Source organism: Chiloscyllium plagiosum, unplaced genomic scaffold, assembly GCF_037043375.1.
Source record: "Chiloscyllium plagiosum isolate Xiang-an unplaced genomic scaffold, Cpla_swu_hap1 HiC_scaffold_39, whole genome shotgun sequence".
Taxonomy (NCBI): domain Eukaryota; kingdom Metazoa; phylum Chordata; class Chondrichthyes; order Orectolobiformes; family Hemiscylliidae; genus Chiloscyllium; species Chiloscyllium plagiosum.
This window is the reverse complement of record NW_028270177.1, coordinates 22770484-22778449: the sequence shown is the minus strand read 5'-3', so window position 1 is coordinate 22778449 and position 7966 is coordinate 22770484.

Below are 7966 nucleotides of genomic sequence, written 5' to 3'. Positions count from 1 at the left end.
AGCTGTAAAATGATTTGTTGACTCACTTATGCATGTTTTTGCAACTGTCTCAGACTCATTTCACCATGTGATTTAAAACAAAATTCCTGATAACATCTTTTATAACATTTTAGTATGATGAGTGATGGTTTCAATGAATTACACCAGAAATGATGCATACATCGGCCTGAAAGATTTTGCTTCCATTTATAGTTCTGAGCCATATAAATTAACCAATGCAGGAAGTGAGGAAGAGGAAACAAATTTACATTTCTAGAAAAAATAACTTTACATTTATAGCACTTTTCTTAACCTTAGGATGTTTCAAAGTGCTTTACAACCAATGAGATCGTTTTGAAGTGCTGTCAGTATTGAGATGGAAGAAATATAACAACAAATTTGTAAACTCCAACAAAAGAAATGTGATCATGCCTGGATAACCTGCTTTACTCATTTCTGGAGTAGGTCTGTAGTGATTGTAACGAGGTCAGCTAGTTGGTTTTCACAGAATATGAGTTTCTTGATTGGCGCTGATCCAAATCAGGGAGCCACGACTGACAGATAAGAACAGGAGTGCCAGATATCCTGTTCATCCTGAGAGTTGGCTCTGAGGGAGCTGGATCAGTATCAAAAGCTCTCCACATATGAATAAAGAGTGACTCGGTGATGAGATACCAGCCTCTGTGAGGTTATTTAAGTGGTGATGAGAGAAAAGCATGGGTCCTGAAGAAATTCACTCACAACGATCATCTTTGCAATGGGGTAAGCATTTCTAGCATCATGCCATTATTTGGGAAGCTTGACTCATTGATCCTGTCCTTGAAGACTGGGCCCAGTATGTGGGAAGAATTTTTTTTTTCTGGGCAATTGATATTGGGGCAGATGAAAAGTATTCTCCTGACAGCTTGTGGGTCCGCAGTTTTTTTCATTTATTAGGAGCCTACCTTTCCCTGAGGCATCAGATACTAAAATCTTTCAAAAGTTAACAGGTTTGGGTAAGGAATATTATGAGCCCAAGCCTTCTCAAATCTGAGGTGCTATCGGATTTTACTCAGCCATTTGAGAACCAGAGGAATCCATGTCAGGATGTTTGACTAGGTGAAGGTGAGAGGCTGAGGCACGTGACTTTGGTTTAACCCTTAATGAGATGTTGAGAGACTGTTTGGAATGTGGGATTAATGATGTAACCATGCAAAAGCACCTACTAGCTGAAACCCAACTGGACTCCAAACAAGCACTACATCTGGCTTTATCATTGGAAACTGTGGCAAGTGAAGCATATGAGTTGGGGTATTCCGACGGAAGTGAACACCCTTGCCAGTCCGATTGAACTTAGGGAATACCACTTGACTAAATGCAATTGCACAGCCTCACTCAGGACATACCCTGAACAGTGGGACTCTGGGTCATCCCACAGCAAAACCCCAAAACAAAGCCAAACCATGGCCAAATGATCGAAACTTCCTTCGAAATCAGGGCAGGCAAGCCATTACAGTTGCTGCTGGTGTGCAGACCCGAGACAGCAAAAGAGTCCCACTAGACTGAAATGGAGTATGAGAACTCATAACCTATATCCAGGAGAGTGCACACCCTGAATAGTTAAATTGCCTAGCAACATCCAAATCAGAACCAATCTAAATGGACATCTGGTTTAATGGTCACCCGGTTCTAATGGAGGCCGATACCAGTGTGCAGCTGTATCAGTGATCACAGAATCAGACTTTACAAAAATCTGCTCTGGATTCCAACCCTTGAATTTGCATAAGACCTCAGCTCGACTGAGATACTGTTCTAGGGATCCTTACAGATTAAGGGTACAACTTTGGTTCTGGTTTCCTATGAGATGCAGCTTGTTCTGATGGTAGTAAAAGGCTCGGGCCCAAGCTTGATGGGGCAAAATTAGTTGAGAATGATTCACCTGGATTGGTTTAACATTTTCCGATTAGAACATGGCTGCCTGAGTGAAATCCTAATTAAATTCCTGGACAATTTTTAGGAAAATCTAGGGACTTTCCAAGGAGCCAAGGCTGCCTTACATGTTGACTTGGAAGCAAGTGCATGATCCTGCAAGGCCAGCCCAGTGCCATTTGCCTGACTGGCCAAAGCAAAGGTAGAAATCAGGAGGCTGGAAAGCGAAGGACTCATCAAACCAGTCCAGTTTGCTGAATGGGCTACACCAGTTAAACTGATTGTGACTTTCGATGGGTTGGTTTGTCTTTGCAGGGATTTTAAACAAACGATAAACAGCTTTTCACAGCTGGATAAATATCCAATCTCTTGCATAGAGGATTTATATGCAAAGCTGACAGGGGACTGACCTTCATAAAGCTGGGCATGAGCCATGTGTACTTGCAATTGCAGTTAGAAAAGGAGTTCTAGAAGTATTAATTATCAATTAATTAATTACAATTAATACCCATAAGGCTTTGCACCAATACACGAGACTGCCATTTGGGGTATCATCAGTCTATGCAAGTTTCGAATGGACAATAGAGAACATTTTACGAGGTTCTACCCCAGGACCCATTTCTCTGGATAATGTGCTAATAACAGAGAAGACCAGTAAGGAGCACTTAAAAAACTTGGATGAAGTCCTGAGATGTTTCTCCCAAGTGGGTGTATTGCTTAGAAGCAAAGAATGTTACACACACTCTCAAGTGACTTACATGAGCTAGAGAATGACCGAGACTAGGTTACACCCATTGGAAAATAAAGTCAGGATGATCAAAGGTCTCCTACGTCTATACCAGAATTTAGATCTTTCCTCAGGCTGTTAGATTATTATGGAAAGTTCATGCATAACCTGGCCTCCTGCCTGGCATCTTTGCAACAATTCTAAAAAACAGGTCAGCCTTGGAGATGGTCACATGGACAAGCCTTAGCTTTCAGGGACGTGAATAAACAGCTGTCATCCTGGAAGGTGTTGGCACACGATGATGCCAGGTGAGATCTGGTATTGATGTGCCATGCCTTCCCATATGGCACCAGGATAGTATTATCTCATAGGTGGCCCAATGGAGAGGATTAGTGTATGCATCCAGGACTTTGACTGAGCGTAAATACGCCCAGATAGAGAAGAAAGGTTTGGTGACCATATTTGGAGTCAGGAAGTTCCACCAATACCTTTATGGTCGTAGATTTGCAATAGTACTGGGCCACAAAACCCTGCTAAGTCTACTTAAAGAGGACAAGGAAGTGCTGCCCATAGATTCAGGCTGAATTTACTGGTGAGTTCTAATTTTAAGTGTGTATAATTACAGGTTGGAACACTGTCCAAGAGGCCACGTAACAATGTGTGTGCATTTGTCAAACAAGCAGGTGATGATAGAACAACTGCGAGCATCTTTTGCAATACACAGACCCCTGGAATTGTTAATCACAGATTAACTGTACATCATTTACGAGCAGGGAATTTGAGTATTTCCTAAAGTCAAATGGCATTCCACATATATGGATAGCTCCATACCATCCATAATCCAATGTTCTGGCAGAAAGGGCAGTCCAAACTTTGAAGGCAGGCTTAAAGAAACAGCCTACAGCTTCACTAGACACCAAACTCTCCCTGTTCCTATGTGACTATTGGACTATCCCTTATGCAACGGCAGGGATAGCTCCAGCAGAGTTGCTCATGGGTAGAAGACTCTGCATAATGTTAAAGACTCTGCATAAGGTTAAATCTGATCTTCCTGGAACTGGGGTGAGGAGGGTGAAAGACATCAGGAACATTATTTCTGGACACAGGATTTGGCTAAATGAGAGAGACAGTTTACTTCAGGGGACAAAGTTTGGTGTAGGAACCACAAGAGTGGGCCTGCATGAGTAAGAAGCTTGATTGACACGAGGTCAGGTCCAGTGATGTATAAAGGTCAGGTGGTGTGACAGTCCTGAACAAGCATAAGGACCATATGAAAACTGCAAACTCACAAACTGTGTGAAAGCAAAATGTGCTCACACCTCAACTACTCTTTGGACTGTTCTGGAAACCACGGGCTCCCCCTCTCCACCAAGTGTTGAAGATACCTCAGAATCTGAGATGGACACAGTGGATGTAGCTGCCTTGATGCTACCTGAAGAGGAGAATTAATTTCTTCCAAGATGCTTCAGGTCTAAGAGGCGAGCTACTGTGTGTTACATGCCACCTGTATCCGAGGCAGAGTTAGAGGAACCTGACCCAGTGCTAAAACACTCCAGGAGCTACAAAATATAACTGGTCTATATGCTAGGACTCAGAGGGGTAGGAATGTAGTGATTGTAATGAGGCCAGCCAGGTGAACCTGAAAGAATATGAATTCCCTAATTGGAGCTGTTAATCTAGTCCAATCTAATAGTGCGTGTTGGGTAGGCTAGAGGTTATTAGGACCGGATGGGATCTTTCCCAGGTTGCTGAAGGAGGCGGGAGAGGAAATAGCTGGAACCCTGACAGATATCTTTGTAGCATCCTTAAATACAAGTCAGGCGCCGGAGGACTGGAGGGTTACTCATGTTGTTCCTCTGTACAAGAAGGGTAGTAGGGATATTCTGCGTAACTACAGACCAGTGAGCCTAACATCAGTGGTGAGAAAGTTGCTGGAGAAGGTACTGAGGGATAAAATTTATTTATATTTGGAAAAGAATGAGCTTATCAGTGATAGGCAACATGGTTTTGTACGGGGGAGATCGTACCTTACCAACTTAATAGAGTCCTTTAAGGAAGTGACCAAGTTGATAGATGAAGGAAGGCCTGTAGATGTCATATACATGGATTTTAGTAAGGCGTTTGATAAGGTTCCCCATGGTAGACTAATGGAGAAAGTGAAGCCACATGGTGTGCAGGGTGTTCTAGCTAGGGTGGATAAAGAACTGGTTGAGCAACAGGAGACAGAGAGTAGTAATTGAAGGGAGTTTCTTGAAATAGAGAAAAGTGACCAGAGATATAAACAAGAACGTCAGAGGCTCTGCTCACTCTGAGAGCGAGGGAAGGAGCTGGATCAGTGCCAAGGACTCTCCACCTGTAAGTAAGGAATGACTTGGTGACGGGATACTGGCCTCTGTTGAATTATTTCAACATCCAGCTCCAAACAAATATCCTTCTGCTTCTAATCATTCACCTGTTAAGTATAAACAGTTCTTGATTTTGAGAGTATTTTCCTTAAGAAGGAATGATGCAATGTATTTTCAGGTTGTGAACAGTTGAGTGTTTAACTGGTTTTGAATGTATTATTCTAATCGTTCCAAATGGAAGCCTAATCGGCCACTTCACCTGTACATTGACCCTGACAAAATGCCTGATGTGGGGGAGGTTATGTTCTGAAAACCCTTTGATCACCTGGCAAGGGCAGTAAATATAAAGAGCCATCCTCTGCTCGTTACAGTCCTCTCAGTAAGTGGAGGAACTGCTGGAATCCATTTCAGGCAATTTGTAGGACATGTGGTTACTGCCTGGGGAAGATTCTTAATTGAATTTCATCTGCTCTATTGCAAAATGAGACAGATCATAGTCCAACCCATCCCTCTTCCAGGACAAGATTGAAATCTCTCATGGCATTGGAAGAAATGTAGGAATTTAACATTAATGTAAAACGTAGCCAGTTCTTCAGACCTCGTTTCGTTATTGTGATGGAATTCAGTGCCACGTACTCACACTCACTTCATTTAAAGTTTTAGAACATTCGCAGTCTTAGTACTAAAAAAGATCCAGGCTGACAGAAAATTATTGATGGTTCTCACAGTTCTGTGCTTAAAAAGCGTCGCCCTTTTATGTAAAATTCCACTCACTTTGAAGCCACCCTTCTAACAAACAGTACCCTACACAGTGAGGAAGCAGAGAGCTGATGGAACATGCTGCATACTGTGCCGATATAACTCTATCACATCTGTTAGCAAAGCCATTCTCTATCCAACACCTCTGAGAGCCATGCCTCCAGTGACATGAAAATGCAGAAATTCCTGTCAAAGGGGACAGCATTGATTAGCATCTTTTTGTGGAAGTGTTTATTTGTAACAAGGTAATGGGATTGGCTACACCCTCTTGATAGTCTGCATTAGTCAAGAGATCCAAATGGAATGTTGCTCTGTGTGAATTGGTTATGCACCCTTCAAGTATAAAAATTAAACCCATACAGAAGGTAATTAAAGGATTTTTGACGAACAGCTCACAAGGTTTAAAGCAAAGCAGAACAATAGGTACTACAAGATCTTTTTGAGTTGATAATCATCTGTGTTTGCTGCACAATTAAAGGCAAGTTTAATCAGTTGCATTTATTAAGTTTCCTGGAGTGTCCAGTCAAACTATTTGCTTCCACTTGACTCTTTATTTCACTCCAGGTGTGTTATTTATGTCTTTTATGCAGTGAAGGAAGTGCAATGAAATGATTTAACACATTTTGAAAATCAAATTTGTTTTTAAGGTACTACTTGCAACAAAGACATGATTGACAATGCTGTAAGTGATGGTCCCGTTAAGAATGAAACAGGACATGTGCCAGAGATAATAGAGAGCAGCTGATGCTCATTGAAGCATACATGAAAAAAAAGCTGGTTTTTCCAGCAAGGGGAGTTGGTCAGGAAGGGAAGAAGGAACAGGGTTGAGACTGTATGATGGGTAAATAAACAGTTGTGGAAGACAGACCGAGGCCTACTTTGATGATTAGCAATATAACAATGGTGGGCACACTAATGTGATCACAGGTGGAGCACTGCCAATTCCTTCATTGTTTTAGTAGGGCAGAGGCCTGAGGTCCGTCAGACTGGCCATAAATTGAGAGCCGATTATTTTTATCTGCCCATCATCACAGTAATGCAACTAGATCTGACCATTTGCAAGATGGTCTGGGGAAGCTGGGGAGATTATGGTGGAGGAAGTGAGGGTTACCTTTCTCCGTTACTGGACTGTCTACTCTTTTAAGAGAGAAGGGGTAAGGGAGAAAGACACCTCCCGCCTCCTCATCTCCTCCACTTCCCCATTATTTTTATGACTAGATGAGGACAAGGGACCTAAGACCCCTGTGTATGTAGAAAGAAAAACTGGTGACAATGAACCAAACATTGTTACAGCGGAGAAGGAGGCCAATTGGTTCATCATGCCTGTGCTAATTCTATTACTGGGTGCCAATCTGCTCCTTTTTCTCATATCCCTGCACACCATTACTACCCAAATATTCATCCAATGCTCCCTTGAATTACTCAAATACAATGTTTTTGAAATTAGATTCCCTACAGTGTGGAAACAGGCCCTTTGGCCCAACCAGTCCACACTGACCCTCTGAAGGGTAACCCACCCAGACCCATTTTCCTCTGACTAATTGACCTAACACTATGGGGAAATTTAGCAAACCAATTCACCTGACCTGCACATCTTTGGATTGTGGGAGGAATGTATAAACTCCACACAGACACTCACCTGAGGCTGGAATTGAACCTGGGACCCGGATGCTGTGAGGCAGCAGTGCTAACCACTGGGTCACCGTGCCACCCTATTTGTCAGGATATTGCCGGGAATGGAGGGTTTGAGATGTAAAAGCAGAATGGAAAGGTTGGGACATATTTCACTGGAGTGTAGGAGGTTGGGGGACGGGGTGTCTGGTTCAAAAACGTTCCTATATCTTATCCTCAGCCCTATCTCATCCATATGTATTCCTACCTATCATGGAAGCTTGCAATGTGCAAGTTAAGTACCACATTCCCTACAACAATGATTATAAAAATACTAGGTTGGCTGCCTTGGGAAGTCCTGCAAGAGGAACTACATAAATATGAGAGTTTTTTTTTGATTTCTGATCTGATTACAACTGATATCCCACAAGAGGTGAATAATGTCCGTTATTCTCTGGAAGTAACCTAGAATATATCTAAACAGAAAACCATCAGTTGTTTCAATTTAAAATGTTTCAAGTACTTGAGTTTCAACATTAAATAGTTCAGACTGTGCTAAGAATTACACCAACAAGCAACTTAAGATCATCAGCAAGGCACAAATACTCAGAATTTGCACATAAATTGCACCATGGGG